This window comes from Amia ocellicauda, chromosome 20 (assembly GCF_036373705.1).
Source record: "Amia ocellicauda isolate fAmiCal2 chromosome 20, fAmiCal2.hap1, whole genome shotgun sequence".
In the NCBI taxonomy this organism is placed as follows: domain Eukaryota; kingdom Metazoa; phylum Chordata; class Actinopteri; order Amiiformes; family Amiidae; genus Amia; species Amia ocellicauda.
This window is the reverse complement of record NC_089869.1, coordinates 2,783,176-2,803,643: the sequence shown is the minus strand read 5'-3', so window position 1 is coordinate 2,803,643 and position 20,468 is coordinate 2,783,176. Positions and strand designations below refer to the sequence as shown.

The 20,468-nt window shown below is 35.7% G+C and overlaps 1 protein-coding gene across 32 annotated transcripts in view; it reads left to right on the top strand.

The window, feature by feature from the left end:
* Window positions 1–4,807: 4,807 nt before the first annotated feature.
* The window catches only part of LOC136715658 (sorbin and SH3 domain-containing protein 1), a 165,474-nt gene continuing 149,813 nt past the window's right edge, over window positions 4,808–20,468 (top strand). For 5 of the 32 annotated variants that reach the window (XM_066692981.1, XM_066692987.1, XM_066692986.1 and 2 more), the window contains exon 1: window positions 12,391–12,505. The gene's annotated coding sequence lies outside the window, so the exon portion shown is untranslated. Of the gene's footprint in view, window positions 4,877–12,365; window positions 12,506–20,468 lie in introns of those variants that run through there. The other 27 variants (XM_066692991.1, XM_066693003.1, XM_066692973.1 and 24 more) reach the window with 14 other exon arrangements.

The following is a 20,468-nucleotide window of genomic DNA, read 5'->3' as shown; positions in this document are numbered from 1 at the left end:
TTAGTCCTTTTCCAATGCACGATCACATTCATTAAAGAGGACCCGTGTCAGATTTTATTTTTATTTTATATAAGAACAAATTCTTATTTATAGTAATGGCCTTGGAGGAGGCAAAAAAGGTCTCCTGTAGGGAATGGGTATTGAGATTAAATAAAGACATAGCACAAAAAGACACTACAACCAGTCACATGGAGAGAAAACCGCATGACCGCGTACATGTTTTAAAAAAACAAAAAAAACAGACCTTGCAGCAAACCATAAAAAAACATTACAGCAGGACAAACGTTTGCAATATTGTAGGCAGAGACAACAACAGAATAATATGGCAGAACTACATTGAACCGACACATCACTTGAAGCAATTACAGGTATCAGTAAATGTGTTAGTGATTGTGTCTTTTAAAGGGGCAATGGTTGTAAAATTGTATTTTTTTTGTAGTTGATTCCAATTGCTAGGTGCAGTGAACTGAAAGGAGGAGTGACCCAAAGATGCATTTACTTTAAGAATTTTTAACTGGATGTGATTCGCAGAGAGGGTGCTGTATATGGAGGAAAAGGGGTGCAGCAGAAATCTCAGATAGGGGTGAGTGAGGCCTATGAGGGTTTTGTAAATAAGCTTAAACCAGTGGATGTTGCATCGGGTATATAGTTATTGCCAGTTTATGGAGGTGCAGTGATGTGTCCTGTAAGGAGCATTGGTGGCAAATCTAATGCCTGAAGAGGTGACTTGCTCAAGCTCTACAACTTCAGCTGTAGTATTCACACCAGGGGAAGAGGGGCTATTCTTCCTACCAAACCACATGACCTTTGTTTTGGAGATGTTTAAAACAAGGTTAAGGGCAGAGAAAGCTTGCTCGATACTCCAAAAACGTTGTAGAGCACTTAACACAATATTTGGGGGAGGGAACGGCTAAGTATAACACTATCATCTGCATATAAGCGAATGAGAGAGCTTCCTAATTTCTCCACTTTTAATTAAATGCACTGCAAGGTTATTAAAAGTCTTAATACAGACTTGCAACAAAGCAGAGGTCAATAAAATGTCTCTATTGCAAATGTACTGGTAAGTCCCTATCCTATGTGTTTGGCAGAACTGATTCCCCTTACGTGAAATAAAACTTACAGTTTGAGCATATAAAGTCCAGTATCCTAAATAATTGCATTTGTCAGTTTTCCTGTTGTTCTCATTGGATTTTCTGTGTTTTTCTTATCTTTTTTTCCATTACACTACTATATATAATGATATTGAGAAGTCTGCATAGTTCATGTCATAGCCCAAGTCTTAAAAGTAATTTTTTAACTAAGGTATTACATAGGATATTGAGTGTTTTACATTGTACTTCAGAATAAAATGTTCTTGCACAATTATTTTTTGTGGCAGTAGGACTAGACTTAAATTCATTTAAATTGAAATTGACTATTTTATCTTTGTACTGCAATGTTACAGGTGTTACTGAAAGATCCCACAATCTATTTATTCAAGTAGTTACGTCCAGTCAATTGAAGATTGCTCGTCTGACAATAAGTCGGAATTTCTGATTTACAATTATCTGCTAATGCTAATGCTAATGAAGGCAGTACAAGGACTTCTACCACAAAGAAGAAAACACCAGAGACCCCTTCTGGTACACTTGCTTGCTGTCAATGCACTTACAGTAAAGGCTATGATTAAGCCTCTAGCAATGGCCTCTTCTTGCTTCCCAGTGGTTCAGAAGACTTTCAGTATTTTGTTTGAGAGAACTGGAACAAACCTGATAAGTATACTGAAAATTGCTGTAGGTGATTACTTTGACAGCACAGAGAGGTGCTGAACATGATTGCGGAAAACGGCTGGATCTCTAGTCTAATGGCCAGTGTTATAAACTACTAGGTGAATTTTCCTCTTCGTTTTACCCAAACATATGACGTAAGTCGGAGGGTGTGGCACAAACATGTCTCAATACATTGAAATCAAAATGCTAGTTAATGGAAAAACCTGCAATACTTAACACTAAATTTAATTAGTATTTTCATGTATCTGGTCACAAACCTTAAACTGAGCTCACTCGTATACCTTTAGACTACAGCAGTTCATTTTCATACATGATAATATTATCTAAATTAGTTTTGGTTGTGTTTGCAGTTTATCTGCAAACTGGGGTTATCTGTTTGTTGGGGTTGTATTTACTTTTGTATAAACGCAGCCTTTGACTCATGATTGATAATTAATTACTTGTTTTATTAACAATTTTAAGCAATCAACAAATACCATTGTTTCAAATGAATTGTGAATCGTTTCAGCTGCAATATTAAAAGTCTGGAATTAATAGTAAGATCACAAAGAAAACTGCATATCATTTCTATTGTAGAATATATTCAGCAGGGGGTGACAAAGATTAGACTGCTTTGAAGATGCTATCACTGTTGTGGATAACAGCAAAGCTTATCATAAGATATTCTTAGATTGTCAAAAACCTTTTGATAAGGAATTATATGAGAGGTTAATTGTTAAACTTGTATAAGTGAGAATCTAACAGTATAATTATTATTTTTGTCATTTAGCTGACACTCTTTATCCAGGGCAACTTACATTTGTACCCATTTATATAGCTGGGCATTTTACTGGAGCAATCTAAGTGAAGTATCTTGCTCAACAGCACTACCCCAACCAGGATTCAAATACACAACCTTCCAGTCATGAGTCCAGAGCCCTAACCACTACTCCACAGTGCTGCCCTAATAGTACATATTGTACATGCAGAAAGAAATAGTACTTGAGAAGTAATCTCTTCTTGTGCTAAGGCACTTGGTAAATTACCTCAGGGATCGATATTAAGATTACTGCTTTTGTAGTTTGCATAAATTGCTTGCAGTCTAGTATATTTATTGTCAGCAGCTAGGGAAACTCAAAGGGATTTGTGATAGATCCAGAAGTGGGTTGAGGAATGGCAAATTAAATTCACTGTAAGTAAAATCAAATCTTACTATGTAGGTAACAAGAATATACATTAAACAATATCAAATGATGGTACAGAACTTGAAACGATCACACATAAGAAGTTAACAATCTCCTCAATGTCCTAATCCACATATGGTATGGAAGTAATTAATAATTCCAACAGAATGCCTCCTAAAAGAGGAAATGCTAAACTGTGTAAGTGTAAAACAAATTTTATCCCACTGCTGAACAAACAATGTATCTTCCAATGGATTTCAGAATAATGTAACCAAAGATGTATTAAGGTGTTCTGCAGCAGTGTTGGACAAATTATGAGCTACTTACCTCTTGCAGCCTCACTACTTCTATATGTATTTGCAAGATACTTTCATTGTCTTTGCAGTGAACACAAACAATCTTAGTAGTTCATGTGAGAACAGAGAAAAAAAAAACTAAAAAACTAAATCCAAAACAGCATGTTGGGTGGTTTGTAGTCACAGGTGGTCAGTCTATTAACTAACACCGGCACAGATCAACAACACCCACTCTCAAACGTCTTCCCCCCTGCCATTCATAACTGAGGCACACCCTGGGTGGGAAGACATGTTTACTGAATTTAAAGTATTCAAACTACAATAAGAATCTTTGTTGGATCATACGGGGTTGCCCAAAACTTCACCTCATTATTAGTATTATTTAACAAAATACAATGCTGGTACACAAACCTTAAATGATTGCAGATTTCTTGATCTGAAACACATAAACATCAAAAACCATCCCACAGTCATCATTTTACACACACACATTAGAGAATGCACATGATTACAATCGAACCATTATCATTTGCTTTCAATACAGTATTTTCTACCCTGGACCAAGCTTTAATGCATGAACTTAGTGTTTAGTTATCTGAAACAATCAATAGAAAGATAATTGAGAATGTATTTTTAGTCACAGTCCTTCAGAACCATACAATATGGGGTGTTAAGATCAAAGTGAAGCAACGCATTATTGCTTGAGCAATTTTCTCAACTTTTACACAATACTAAGGCATTCTGAAAAGCTGGAGTGTAGACCCTGGTTATTATAGATAATAATAAGATGTGTCTTTTACATTGAAGGTTTGCTTCTTTATGTAAAACAAAGTCATTTGTTGCATTCTGTTTTCTATTAGTAATTAAGATTTGTTTTGGTTTCTTTTAACATGTTTTAGGCTGGAAATATCTTCACATTTTTATCAACCTGATTTATTAAAGACAACAGGAGCTGCTATACCATTCTTTTGCATTTTTCCCCCAGGTTTCTTAAAAATGAAACAAATAGACATTGATTAATTAGTTACTTAATATATAGCATATTGCTAAATCACATATAAACATGTGGTATTGATGATGGTATTGAATGTATACTCATAGAAACCATTCAAACTAAATTCCATCACTATTTTATGTTGATACCATCTTTTGGACTTTTGGACTTCTGCTCTGTAAGGAAAGTATTAGGAATGGCAGTTTTTAAAAATCTCAACTTAGTGTGTTTTGTTGCTACAATGAGTTTCTAACGTTGTCACCACCAACCCACAACCTTACTCCAATGTTGTGTTTTAGCTGGGCTGTGGAACTCCGAGAACAAACATCAGATTATTCAGAAATTCATCGTCTGTCTGTGTGTGTGTGTGTGTGTGTGTGTGTGTGTGTGTCCGCCGTTGCCCTTTAAATGAGTCGCTTCTTGTCCCATTGGTTAAACCGCATCATATGCCGGCGCTCCAGGCAGAGGGAGGCAGTGTGGATGATTCGAGATGTATTCTAATGAGGAGGGAGGCAGACGGATGCGATTGGTGCGCTGCTGGTGTCTTCACACGAGTCGCACTTGCTGTCACAGGAGCGCCACTCACTCTCCACAGTGCGGCGTGGAGTGGCAGTAGCGCCGGCGGAGCGTACAGACTGGATGCTTTTCAAGGTAGGAGCCCTGCACAGCTGTTCATCCCTTCACATTAGACACTTTTTGCTTCATGTGTATAAACCTTTTTATAGTAGTTTGTAGATGTATATAAACTGTTAAAAGTATTATTTTGTATTTTGGCATATTGGCATCAAAATGAAATGACTAGGGTAGCAGCGCATGTCAGCCGGTGCTGTCTGTTTGACTGGTTTGGTTCATTTACAGTGGATATGTTTGGAATGCAACATTGTTGGTTTTAGTGCTCAGAAGGTTGTTTGAAAGTGTCCAGTTAGACGAGGAAACTAAATCCCATTTAAAGAAATACAGGCTGCGCAAAACGGGGGGGGGGGGGGGGGTTCCTCGCTGCAGATAATGCAATTACCAAGTCAGCAGCACAACGAGCTTTTGCTGCACTGAATATACCACAAAACAAAACACAACAAAACCAAAAAATTGGCTAATACGCCGGGTCAGGGTCCTCTTTTTTTCTGTCATTGCGGACAGCACTGTGGGATTGAATGTGTTACACATGTCACAAGTTTATACAGTGTAGCTTTTCCAATAAACCAGTGACTGCGGGCGGGCAGTTCTACACACTGCGTGATATTTCATTGTGTGTGTGTGTGTGTGTGTGTGTGTGTTGAGAATTGTACCAGTTCTAATTAAAACTGTACTGTATGTAGAATGATAGGGTTTACTTGTGTCAGTAATAGGAAATAAAACAAGAGAGAATGTTCATGACCAATTCCTTGCCTCTGCCGTTTTAACCAAAGTACCTTGACAAAAGTTGTATCATTGGCATTGCATAATTTTTTAAAATATATTTATTTATTTCTATCCTTTTTGCATTTATCATGTAGTCCAGTATATAGTTCCAGGTAACAATTAAACCTTAGACTTTCTCACCTGGCCACAAGCCATGTGATTTTGGATATGCATTAAACAGTGGGATAGAAATCCATGCATATTTTTGATGCTGCATGCCATTTAGCACCATTGTCCAGTTTGTGTTTTATGCCTGCAGTCTGCAGGTACCAAAAGTCTGCATTACATGTAAATGGCTTTAGTTAGTTTAATTTGTTGAACTCAACTAATGGGGATAAGCTGTGCTTAACATTTTAACATTGGTACTCTGTTATTAATGCTACAGGTGGAATGTACATACATTCACTATAATTTCAAAGGTGTTTTACTTATGCAGTTGAAACTTTTGTGCCTTCAAGTATGGTAGAAATGTGGGGCAGCTGGATCTTTGTTTTAAAAAAAATATTAATATTTGTGTACAGCAATATCTTGATTTTAATCAGCTCATGCGATATTTGTGTATTCTTTCATGAAAGGAAAGAAATAAATGAAATGTATTAAATACATAAAGGTTGTATTTCTAGGCCCTTAGATTGAGGTATTTCTCCTTTAGAGAAACAGCTTTGTAAGACAGAACTAAAACAGTTTCCAGGAATGTAGGTAAATTATTGGTAGGTAAAGTAAGGTAGGTAAATAAGAGTTAAATGAAGTTGAGTGTAAATGGATCAAACTATACCTGTGACTGTTACAGTTCACTAAATTTTTGTTTTCATGTTAAAGAGTTATTCGCTAACCTCATTAAAATGAATGGGTCTGTGCATGTTGAGAAAATGTTTTAACCAATATGATTTGAATATTTTAAATGTTTTATTGTTCTGCTATTCATATCTTGCTTTTCAGTTTTTGAAGTTAGTTTCATATACAAATAATGACCTTTTCAAATAAAAATGTTAAATCTGTTAATATGTAGGATGGGCTCATGAACTTGTTTCAGTGTTCCCAATAAAAGGCCTTGGAACGTCAACTTCTGTAGTAGAAAAATGAAAGGTGAAAAGTTACATAATCGTACATCAGCTTTCAATGACAATTGGGACATTTATTATTATTATTATTATTATTATTATTATTATTATTATTATTATTAATAATAATACTATTATTATTATTTATTCCTTAGCAGATGCCCTTGTCCAGGGCGACGTACAAAATATAAGAGCAATACAAAGTGCAATAATACAGTACAATTCAAGGCATAATACATTTTACAAATTCAGAATTTACACAAAGATATACAGTATACAATATATAAGGTCTTACATCCTAGAATGAAAAAGCTGATAAGTGCAGACAAGATGTTAAGTCAAAGTTAAGAGCTAAGGAAGAGGGAGCATAGGGGAAATCAAAATAAACAATAGAAGTGCTAGTAATGCAAAGGCAAGAGTATGACAAAACATTGTATAAGTGCAGTCTTACAGGAGAATAAATGACTAAATTACAAGTAGAGTCTGAAAAGATGCGTCTTGAGTAATCGCCGGAAGGAGGCAGAGACTCTGCTGTTTAGACTTCAGTTGGAAGGTTGTTCCACCGCTTAGGGGCCAGGGATGAGAAGGAGTGGCTCTGGAGGAAGGGGATTGGAGAGGAAGCAGGGTTAGTCTTCTGGCACCAGAAGACCGCAGCGGTCTGGAGGGGATGTATGGAGAGATGAGGGTCTGCAGGTAACTTGGTGCAGTCTGGTCGACACAGCGGTAGGTGAGGGGAATTACAGAATTCGATGCATAGTAGCACAAATATCTTAATTTCTTTCGAAGTAGGACAAATGGGTACACCTTTTCAGTGAGTAAAATCATAATCAGTGATGTGTTTGTGCACTTTATAAACTACTTCTGATGCTGCTGTTGCTTCACAGTATTGTGGCTAAGTTTGGAGGTTAATGACCACGTTGGGAGTCTTTAAACATAGGTTTCTGAAGCAGCTGATGAATTATTTGTGCAGGTTGTTAAATATTTTACACCTTTTGTTTGCTATCATATTACTTAGCTATTAAAGACATCGGATAGCACTTGAGACAATCAATTTCAAAACAAGACACATTTGTGAGTTTCAAAATGCCCAAGATTTTTTGGCTATAGTAGATTTGTTTTGATTTTTTTCATAATTTTGTTATTTATTTAATGCATGCATCTGTAGAAAGCCATGGACATACATAATTATACAATTTATTGGTCTTCTGCATTATCAGTTTATACAGGCAACAGTGTGTATATTATAACTTGATAGTGTGTATTATTATACTTCGAAAATTGTGGTTTGGAAAACAATTCTGTCCTTTCACTGCAGTCAGCTGAGCAAATAGAAGATAGTGTGTGGATATGAAGAGCGATGATGGATAGGGGTAGCTGCAGAAACAGTCTGAAAGGGGAGTGTCACTTGTGATGTCCTCAGCAAGGCGAAGTCATAGAAAAATAAGAGAGTAAAGTTACTTGTGTCATCTGTTTATAGAATCCTTTATATTTGAGATAAACAGCTACCCCAAAAAAGGCAACTAGAGAGAGAACAGATTTATTTATAACACATTTTTGTGTAGTCTGTATTCTTACCTTATTAAGCAATAATGAATAAATAATCCAATCTGAGAAATGCCAGATGTTGGCTAAAAAATTAAGCAGATCAATGCATTTTTTGAACTTTATCTACTTTGCAGAGGTAAACCTTTTTATGTTCTCAACAGCATCATGTGAAATTACTTTATTTTTCAGCTGTGAGCTACAGTCCATAAGGCAGCAGCTATGTAGGCCTAGCCTATACAGCATGAAGAATGATGATTCTGACTAATTGGTTTATCTCACTCATTTAGAAAGTCACAAGCAGCAGACGCAGAACCCCACTGTGTAGGCATCATTGTGCATATCCTTCACTAGAAGCCATTTTTCTTCCCTTGGCATATTTAATGAGGGCTATTTTCTTCTCTGCTCAGATTTAAAATGTAGATTATTATCTTAAACCTTGTACATTATATACTTTTTTGTTGTTAAAATTTTAATTTGGCTACGAAAATTTTTATATTAATTGCTTATAAGCTGATTTTGCAACCATCAATATAATGATAAAGACATGGCAATGAGAAATAAATCTCCTTTTACAAATTTGTTTTGTTTGTTTACTTACAATGTCACAGTCTTAACAGCTGTCAGTTTGTCAGCTGTGTTCATGAGGTCATATGACTGAACCAAAGGACACTGTTTTTGATTGGGATTAGCTACCTTGTGTGTTTATTCCTCTTAAAGAGAGTGCTCCTAATCTCAGCTCGTTACCTGTATAAAAGACACCTGTCCACAGAAGCAATCAATCAATCAGATTCCAAACTCTCCAGCATGGCCAAGACCAAAGAGCTGTCCAAGGATGTCAAGGACAAGATTGTAGACCTACACAAGGCTGGAATGGGCTACAAGACCATCGCCAAGCAGCTTGGTGAGAAGATGACAACAGTTGGTGCGATTATTCGCAAAAGGAAGAAACGCAAAATAACTGTCATTCTCCCTCGGTCTGGGGCTCCATGCAAGATCTCACCTCGTGGAGTTTCAGTGATCATGAGAACGGTGAGGAATCAGCCCAGAACTACATGGGAGGATCTTGTTAATGATCTCAAGGCAGCTGGGACCATAGTCACCAAGAAAACAATTGGTAACACACTATGCCGTGAAGGACTGAAATCCTGCAGCACCGGCAAGGTCCCCCTGCTCAAGAAAGCACATGTCCAGGCCCGTCTGAAGTTTGCCAATGGGTGAAAGTGTTGTGGTCAGATGAGACCAAAATCGAGCTCTTTGGCATTTTTCAGATCTTTGGTGTTTGGAGGAGGAGGAATGACCCCAAGAACACCATCCCCACCGTCAAACATGGAGGTGGAAACATTATGCTTTGGGGGTGTTTTTCTGCTAAGGGGACAGGACAACTGCACCGTATCAAAGGGACGATGGACGGGGCCATGTACCGTCAAATCTTGGGTGAGAACCTCCTTGAAAATGGGTCGTGGATGGGTATTCCAGCATGACAATGACCCAAAACACACAGCCAAGGCAACAAAGGAGTGGCTCAAGAAGAAGCACATTAAGGTCCTGGAGTGGCCTAGCCAGTCTCCAGACCTTATTCCCATAGAAAATCTGTGGAGGGAACTGAAGGTTCGAGTTGCCAAACGTCAGCCTTGAAACCTTAATGACTTGGAGAGGATCTGCAAAGAGGAGTGGGACAAAATCCCTCCTGGGATGTGTGCAAACCTGGTGGCCAACTACAAGAATCGTCTGACCTCTGTGATTGCCAACAAGGGTTTTGCCACCAAGTACTAAGTCGAAGGGGTCAAATACCTATTTCCGTCATTAACATGCAAATCAATGTATAACTTTTTTGAAATGCGTTTTTCTGGATTTTTTTGTTGTTATTCTGTCTCTCACTGTTAAAATACACCTACCATTAAAATTATAGACTGATCATTTCTTTGTCAGTGGGCAAACGTACAAAATCAGCAGGGGATCAATACTTTTTTCCCTCACTGTATAAGTGTAGGCTACACACCACATCTGTACTGTGTATTAATGATGAGCATTATTAATACACACTACTTGATAGAATATTTTTATATTTCATTTGGACTTGTTACAGGTTCGCTTTCCACTGGGGCTGCACCTGAAATGATTGTTAGAATGAAGTTATTCTGAACACAATTGCATTAAATTCATACAGGCAGCCCTACAGCCTAGGTGCTTTAGGCAGTAGATCTTAATTCATTAACAGTGAGTAACGGGTCAATTTCAGAGATGTAGCCCATGCGCAGGCTATAATTGAATTATCCTAATTGTTGTCACATATTTAGATAGACTATTTTACGTGCCCTTACATCTCAATCATATTACAAATAAAAGAAGAATCCGTAAGACAAAATAGAGAACATATGACAAGAACACTGTTCTTACGAATTTACTCTGTCGGCAATGCGCTGCCAAAAAGCCTTTCTGACTTTGTTGGCCGCCACGGTGTTACATTTAGCCGCTAACCTTTCTTTAAACCCTCATATCCTGACATTATCAGCTGCATTATTCCGGGGACAGACACTGCGCACACACTGAGCATGCACACCCACTTCACGTGAACGTGCACAAACTCCAGTTAAGTTAACACCGAGTCAACTAACCGACATCTTAACCACCGTCGTAGTACCGGTTAACACCAGTTTAGGCAATCAGAATTTGTCAACCCTGACAAACCGCAAAATACCTGCATTGCAGTGGGTTCTGACTTTAGTCCGCAGTTGGGGATGATTATTGCTAGTTTGCAACTTAGTACAGAGCTCCGTACTAGACAAGTTGTCAATACATTGTGATTATTCACATTTAGTTCCACTTAATATGGTATTGTCCATAGTTAATCCATAGCTGGATTAGAACTAAGTTAGACCCGTAATTCTCTAGAGGGCAGCAGCAGCGATTTGGGGGTTCGGTGCAATGGAGACCTTTTCATGTTCGCAGCTGGGGACTAACTTTAGCTGCCATATTCATTGCAGTGGGTATTAAACTTGCATATTAGTTTAGTACTGAGCTGGGTACTTACCACAGGATCATCTCCAGTTAGTACACTGCTTTCGTTGCAATTGATCCAATGCGTTATAAGGCTTTGTTTGGAGAAGCTTTCTTTATACACAGAGAAGATTATGTGGTATTTTACAGCTGCTGTGGGATTTTTTTTTTTCATTTTGTGAGAATCTATTCATTTTAAATGGTATACAACAACTCAAATAAGGACATGAGAAGACTTACATTAATCCTGTATCCTGTTCCCTGCTAATTTGTTTTTTAGAAGTTCAACAAGGTGTTTATCGATGTACTCTATTGAAAAGCATCCTCAAATGTGGTTTGCAATAACTCCAGAACTCTCATTTTCATCAATCTTTAGATCTCAATTGAACTGCCCCCCAAATTCTTATAATAAGTGAAGTTACTTTAAAAAACAATGCACTCCACAAGTAATTTTAATGAATAGCTGATAAGAATTTCAACTAATCCAGTTACTTGATTTAAGCAATACATTTGCAGTAATAAAATGTAATGCATAGTAAATAATAGTAATTTGTTAAATAAAAGTATTACAAATACTAAGTAATTTATTTTTGTGAGTGCATGAAGTAGATTCAAATTGTTCTTCTTTTGATAGGTAAAAAATGTAAATTTTACTTTAAGATGGCATAGTGAATAGTAGCATTCATTGAGATCAACAGACAGACTGGGATGATCTTAACTGACTGTTCTCAGCACAACTCCTGACTTATAACATATTTCAAATTTAGCAGAATATAAACAAGGAGCACTGTCAGGTTTTAGCATAGAAATCAAAAATGGTTAAAAATTATTTTCCATAATGCATTAACTTATAAATGCTATAAAGTTTAATGAAGTGCATTTCAGGGTTTCTCAGATCAACCTTCTGTAAAATACCAGCATAATACCTGGGTAAAAGGGAAGACACTGACAAAAAGCTCTAGCATAGTATTTTTAAATATGTAATGAAAAAGGTAAGGAATTCTAATGTCAAGAATAGTAAGTATGCTCCCCTCCCCTAGACAAAAATGAAAAAGATCCTCCCAGTTGAGGATTTCATGAGGCCATCTAGGTCTTTCCTCTATTATACTCTGATGACTGTTTGTGGAAGTGTTCCAGGAGGGGCTGGATGGGATGCAACGGAACGTGTATTTTAGAAGTCGTTGCATTTTCAATGAAGTCAGTCAGAAATCCAGCGTGCAGGCCAGTGGTCATTGTGGTCCCTGCTTGGCCTCTGAAGACTTGAGACCTACGTGAAGAGGTTGGTTTTATTTATTTTCTCTGAATGTAAAAAACAATTATAAAAAATGAATGGCAGCCCTGTGTATTGTAGTTGTAACACTCTATTGAACTATTGGAAGCACAGGGACCATTATTGCCTTTATCATTAGAGCTCATTACCAGGACTCCGTGTATCTGCATGTTTTTATACTACATCCAAATTACTACTAGTGACTTAAAAATACATTTTTATAAGAAGCAGCTTAAAAAAAAGTTTGACAGGCTAAAATGATTTTGTTTGGTTTTTGCTGTTATTTTTGTAGGGACTTTTCAATACAAATAGACATGCCTTCTATATGCTGATTTGTAACAAAACATTACACATTTTTTGTAGCACCTACAAAGAGCACAATTCGCAGGCTTTGCACACACACCACACCCACACATACACATATATGTGTGTGTGTGTGTGTGTATATATATATATATATATATATATATAATATATAAACATATTTATGTATATATTTATATATATTATTTTGAAAGGACATGAAATGGTGATGTCTTTCCAAACTTCTGTGAAAATAACAAGAACTTGTTAAATGGGCTTGACGTCAGGAAATACGTCGCTGCTGCTCCTAATACATTTCCTTTTATGTATGAACAGGCTAAACAACTGGGATAAGCACTGAATAAATCTTGCTCCTCTTGTGCTGCTTGTTGGGTGTCTGCAGTATTCCATCAAATCTTTCCAGTCAGGCTGTTTATACTTGGAGGACGCCTTCCCAATGAAAGAGCGTTCCTTAGACCTTTGTATCAAAGCTGGTTCAATCCTTGTATGGACCTGTTTTCCCTGACCCCAAAGTACACAGCCAAGAAGGCTTCTTTCTTCTTTCCAGTGCAGCCTGTTTACCCAATTTAGCCAAAGATAATAACAGTAGATATCTTTGTATGTGTATGTTTTTTTCCCCTCTAAACTGCCTAGTATCCTGCTAAGACCTTATTTAGCTATTTTAGGAGACATTTTTGTATAACACTGCAATTCATTAAGTGAAAAAAACAATATAATAGAACTATCCTAAACTTCAAATGCCAGTACCCTTGATTCAAGCACAGTGGAACAGTAGTCTCTAAGGAGAAAGGTGTTTCTAAATAGTTTTTAACAGTATCTATGCATAATGTTTACTATTTATTTTGTGTGTGTAAAAGGTAATACTATATATATTTTTTCTTAAACCTCACAATCTGATTTATATTGAAAGTGCAGATTTTTTATTTTCTGTTGTCTTATGAATCAGGGTCTTATGAATCAACTTGGAATATATATTACAGCCTCAAAGTTCAATCCACAAATATAACATCTCTTTCTTGTGCATCTCAATATTATTCAAATACAAATACTGACTGTAAAGCTATTGTGATCAAATAATTTTCAGATATTTTAAGACAATCAATTAATATGTTTAATGTAAATGACTATGTGAAAAATGTAATTAGTTTCAGTGAAAGCTTTTCACCCAGAGTACTTGATAAGGAGACCTGCAAGGCTCCTACACAAGTGTTGTTTGGTTACTTGATCTTTGTGAATTTATTTTCAAAGTATTTGTTTTAACATGGTATACATTGTTTGTTATTATTATTGTAATATTTGTGTTTCTATGTGTTTCAGTGATTTGACCTGCTTTTAGACAATGTGTAAACTGGTCATTCGTTTTGTGCAATAGGCAAAATTAAATCACAGCAAAGGTAGTGAATTGGGAAATTCAGATTGAAACCATTGGCTTCTCCAAACTAAGTACCCTGCCATTTGTGCCAGTGCACAAAATATGCATAAATGACCCGGTGTCCCTGCAGTTTATCAAAGTGTATTCTGGTGATCTTTATTATTACTGAGCAGAAGAATGTCACAATATTTCCTATCATATTAATGAAGTACATATTAACATGAAATTACTTTTTTCCACAATGGCTGCACTGAAGACTTAATGTAGTCCTTATAAGCTACAATATTGATTGGCGTTTAAAATGTCTTTCTTATCTGTGGTTCATTTACAGTACATTTAACATAAATTGCCTTTGGTTACATAGTGAAATTACTACTGTCTGGACATACTGTTTCCTACTAGTGCAACAGAGTGCAGTACAATTAATTCCATACAAACTATCTTGACAGTTTGTTGTCGTGATTATGTTCAATAACAACTTGAACAAATATTACTCTGTGCTGCAATCTACCAAATAAGGCAAAATCTCATTTGACCCAGCGTGACTTGAGCAGGGTTCTAAAGTAAAAATCTAGCTGTTCTTTTTTTAATCCTTGTACGCAAGTGTAACTTTAATGGCTTGATAAAGTGAAGAGACTATTTCAGACTGTCATTATTTTTTTATTTTGAAATGTAGATTTACCTTCTATTATTAAAAAACAATATCTCATAACCTGTGTGTGTCAATGACTTTGTTGTCCCCAGTCATTCATCAGAAAAAATGAAATACAAGCATTTCTGTAGCTATACATGGAAAAGTTTTTCATGTTCTGGTGAAGACGTTTCTCTGCATGCTCACATCTGCTGTAAAACTGGATTGTTAAAAATGCCAGTTTTACTAGAGAGCTGTTTTTTTTTCTTCTGACGTAAATAAAGAAAACAGGAAATTGAAAATGATTTGTTTTGTAGTGTTTTCAACAAACTCTGCAGATCACTGGTACCAGTAATGAGGGATTCCAGTACTGAACTGCCATTACTCAGGGTAACATAGTTTACATTCTCTTATAAAGGGAAATCTCTCTCTGCCCTTATGCAGGATTCCATGACTTTAAATGGAACTCTTCTAGTGTCCTCATGTTGAAAGTGTTACAGCGCAATACTTTTAGACATTTTTGTACATATATGGTAGGCATTGAGCTTCTAAATTACGGTGAAAGTGTTTATTAGAAAGGATTCATGTTTTGTATTGTATACATTTATTGTACTGCTTGCTTAAGAATACTTATATTAAATCCAATTTCAGCCACCAGAGCCACTGTAACTGTATCTTGTTAATTGTACAATAATAATACTCCACAGTGCCATATGTTTCCTTTAGGCTGCAGTTTTAAAGATGACAACATAGCTATAAGTATACCTGGAATCCTGTTATTTGTAGCCTTTTAAATTTATCCCAAGATTATTGTGTAATAAATGCATTAATGGGCATTCATATTAAGAAATCCTATTTCCCATGAAAATTAAAATCTGCCTCATATAGCTGTGTTTTGTAAATGCAGGTATATGCTTTTTACTTGTGTTTGTCTTTGTTGATTATGCCAGTATAGTGAGTTTGGGGACGTCTGTTGGGAAATCAAAGACAATTAAAAGGTCATCGTCCGCAGTATCAATATCTGACAATGACTGGGCTATTCATTATCTTTTTATGGGCTTCATTTTGTATATTTGATTTGTATTCATCCCACAAGTAAGCAGTGAAGAAAACAACAACTATGAGACACCTGTATCTTGTAACAATATAAATAAATGCAGTCACATATGGAACAGTCTGCAAATTTGTCATATAAGGTTATTTACTAAGTATTTGCTAACCAGAGACAACTTTATCAAAGCTGATGGACAGACAGACTGTACCAGACCATGCAGCTAGATATTGGAATGGTCTGGAAACCCATTATTTTCCTCAGTGGCATTGCGTGCTGTGACTTACTGTGTGAATTACACTTCTTAGCATGAGAATTCAAATCTCATCTGCAATCAATACTGTGCATTAACTCAGACCTGGTAATGTTTGAACTTTGACATTCATGATTAATTGACCTTTGATGCAGGATACAAAGGAACTGATGCTTCAGGGTTTGTTACTTGGATATACAGAACATAAGAAAATATACAAATGAAATTTCCAAAAACAACAGGTGTGAATTATTGTTATATTTGATCTTTCTAGTACCTTTTCTATTAAGAGAGATATACTCAATGTATTGATTTTTTTAGATTATTTTAGACCTATAGAAGAACACAGATGTTGTATGGAGACTGGAGCCCAAAAATGTATGTAAAACACATCCGTAGTACTGCAGGTACAGCAAAACTGAAAACATTAATTATACTGTCATTTCCACTCCTCATTTTAATTTTACAGCATGCTTCCTGAAAGCTGCTACAGATGCCTGCAATGGAAAGTACATAATGCAATAATTAGTTTTAACTGAATTGCTGAACAGTACAGTGTATGTATAACTAATCCTGAGATGCATGAAATTTAAGCAGTAATTTATCATGGAAAGATTTCACCTTTGGTGGTGTACTTAACCACCACAGTTGCAGAAGGGATGATACAAATAATTTAGGCTGCAACCTATGGTGAATTTTAACCATTGGAATTTTGAATACTTACCCGAAGGTTCCATAGTGCTAATTCCATATTTCAAATGCAACAACTGTAACTTTATATTGAATTGGTTAAGTAATACTTTACTGGTTATTCTTCAAAACATTAACCCAATACAGTATATATTGAAATACTCCTTTTTTAAATAGAAATTGGAATAATTCTAGACTTGAAATGTTTGTCATGAATAGAGCGGTAAAACGACAAACTTGGGACAAAGACATTTGCAATATTTGTTATAGGAGTTAAAATGCTGAACTCTGATGGACATGCTGGTCAGAACCAGTACAACAGTTTTAGTTTAACTGTAAGCACATCTAGGAACAGAGCAGACGTCTTCTTCACACAGACATGTGTTTGGTTTTGGGACACACTGCCAAACCATGTTTAGAGACTGACCTTCTAGAGCCTTCAAAAATGGTCTGCAGAGGTTCTTTGATTAATATGCTCTTCCAACTCCATTACAAAATGATCTGAATAACCTCTCTTCATGTGTAGGCATTCTTATGTATTTATTTTTTGTTTGTATTTATGCCCTAGCATTCCCCACCACTTTTTCCAACAGGCACTAAACACTTTCAACATTTTTAAAACATCAGGCATCTTGTAGCAAAATCAAATCAAAATGATTCCTGTTTCCGCTGATAATTGTAAATGATGTTCTTGGGAGTAAATTACATTTATATTTATATTTGATGTAGCATTAGTGCATAGAGGTTGTCTTTGCATTTATCGTTTCTGCACTGCAGCCCAAAGGGGTGGAAATTGACTAATTTACTCTCCGAGCAGTGCAGTGCTTTAGAAGCCCAGAGTTCAATGCTAAATTTGTTGACCTCCAATTAACCTTACCCATCATTCTGTCAGTAAGATGGTCAACCAAACCTATATGTTATTGGTTTTGTCTCATTTTGTTTCTTGTGAATCCCTTTTGAATGATACAAGTTTAATGTAAAGAGGTAATGTAGAGTAAAACTAGGTGTTGATTTACAGTTGTCACTTGCAAAAGTTACTAACTTCAAGTTTAGTGAAGGGCAAGAACCGGCATATATATTGGGTACAGTTGTAGAGTTTGTAATGTAAGCAGGCACTACAATAACAAAACAAAAATGGTCTAATTGGCAGCAAACATTATCATACATGCTCAATTTTTTGCTCAATGCTCAAGTCATGGTGCCCAATATATATTAACAGGTAACAGGTATTATATTAGCATCAAAATACACTACTGAAAGATGTATGTAATGTCTTAATAATTCTTCCAACACAAACAGTTGTACTATCAAGGTTTAAATTAGTATCTTAATTATTCTAATAAGATTTTCATTTTTTGCACATAATTAGTATGCATTCAAGCCAAAAAAAAAAAACTCACAATAGAGTACCAAGTACTTCGGCCTTAATAAATAAAGCAGGAAATAAAAGTGAACACATTAATAATGAGTGATAATAGTCCTAGACCTGTATAATTTAATTGACTGACATACGTGACTTTCTGTCTTGCAATATATTTTTAGCCTTTGTTCTTTGCTGAGCTTTGATGTGTGAAGAAAGCAAGGAAAGAGTCTGTGATCTCTTGAAAGAAGCATTGACTGAATCTGTCTGGGTATTCACTACCTGTCTATTGCTCCTACTTTAAATAGCATCTATGGGGCCTTGAATGTGTTCAAGAATGATTTGTTTGTATAATTGCTGGATAAAAGTGCTATCCTTTCAATAGCAGGCCCCTTAGGGGAATGAAAAGACTGTAGGCATGCTACAAGAATGTCCATCAAGCCTGCTAATGGTTTACACACTTATTAATAGTAATCAAATCGAAATACAAGTGGGCAGTCATGAGCCTTTATTTTAGGTGCTTTTATATTCCAATTTAAAACCAATACATTATTTCAGTTTACAGAGAAACACACATGGACATAAACATTTTACAAATACAAACTAAACGCATTACTAGTCATTTTACCACTAATGGCCAGTGCATTAAAGGCCATATCACTACTAAATTACTGTTTGTATTTTAAAGAGTGTAATTTTAATTTAAAGCAAATATTATTAAATACACGTTTTTCATAACATTCTCCATGATTGATTAACAAGGGTTATTACAAAGGTCATAACTAATATGTACTAATATGTAAAAAGTAGTCTGCCCTACCTCTAAAGTTTTGTGTTTTCACCACAAATCAATATATTTTTTTATCATTAGAAAGATAAGAAATTTAATAATGACATTTTGTGCAAGCACATTGGGGTTAAAGAGTCCTTCTGTTGTAGGTTCAAAGGTAAATTCCTTGGCTGACCTTGGAGGAAATATTTCCATGATTTAAACATTGTGGAAAAAAAATAATCTCTACAGTATATTATACTGTTTATTAGCCAGAGGGTCTACTAGTCTACTACTAAACAAAATCACTGGGCAATTACCACATTTTATGCAGACTTTTAATTACAAGTCTTTAGAAGCTGTAAAAAATTGTTTTCACTACAGGAGAAAAACGGTTATTTTAGCAGAAAGGGAGTACATTACTAAGGTATTCGTCATATAATATACTGATATAGGAACACTGCCAGGTTTTATGATATATTTTTCAATCTTGGGAACAGTTCTTAATTCACAAGACAACAGTGAGGTTTGATACAGGACACAGTCGAGTTCTGTGCTTATGTTTCTGATAACTATGTGTAGGTCTATTAGTTGGTTCAACTAGATTTATTTGTAATCAGGCTTGGCGCTTTTCTGGTGTTATGTCATCCTCATTAATCACAAATCCTTGAAGAATTTCGCTGTTTTTAATTTCCTATAACTTTGCAGGGTAGCTGACTTAACAGAGATGCAATCAACAACATATATGCATTATCATATATTTAACACATCTGAATGACATGTAAATAATTTTTGGTGTTTAAAAACATATTCTTAACCTCCTACTAAACAATCGAGCATTTACTAATTTAAAAGGCACATCTCTGTTTGAACTTATTTATTCAAAAGCCTCAACAACAGTTTTCTTGAACGGTCATAGTGCAATATATTTAATTATAAACACCCATTGTTTATTTTCGTAACCTTAACTGCAAGTTTTTTGAAAGACAAGGGGAGAATGCTTTACAATTTAAATGCATTAGCTTGAATGTCAGCCTTCCTAGGCTGTAATTGATACCATCTTAAAACCGCAAAGGAAGCAATAAAGTAGAAATACTACTTAGAATGCCCTTGTCTCGTCAATGAAGTACGCAAGCTCTCTACGTAATTCAGGTTAACCAGCAATTTGCAGGCAACCAGTGTGGTTTGCAGCCACATCCATATATAAAACGAAAGAGAAGAGAATAGTGGCATTTTGTTGTGTGTGGAAAATATTAGCTTTACATGTATCAATGCTATTTTGAATATTCATGCATTCATGTTTCTTTTAAAACAGTTGGGTTATATGCACCTCCTCATCATTCTTAAATGTATCATTATATTTGCACTTGTAAGAAACACTCTGTGTGGGAGGCATTCATCTAATAGATAGCTTTTGAGAGAAAGTGAATTACAGATCTAAAGAGGTTTCCTATTGACAATGTTGTGAGCTCCCAATAACGTACAACCCCTTGACATGCTGAGGCTTAAACAATATGTATAT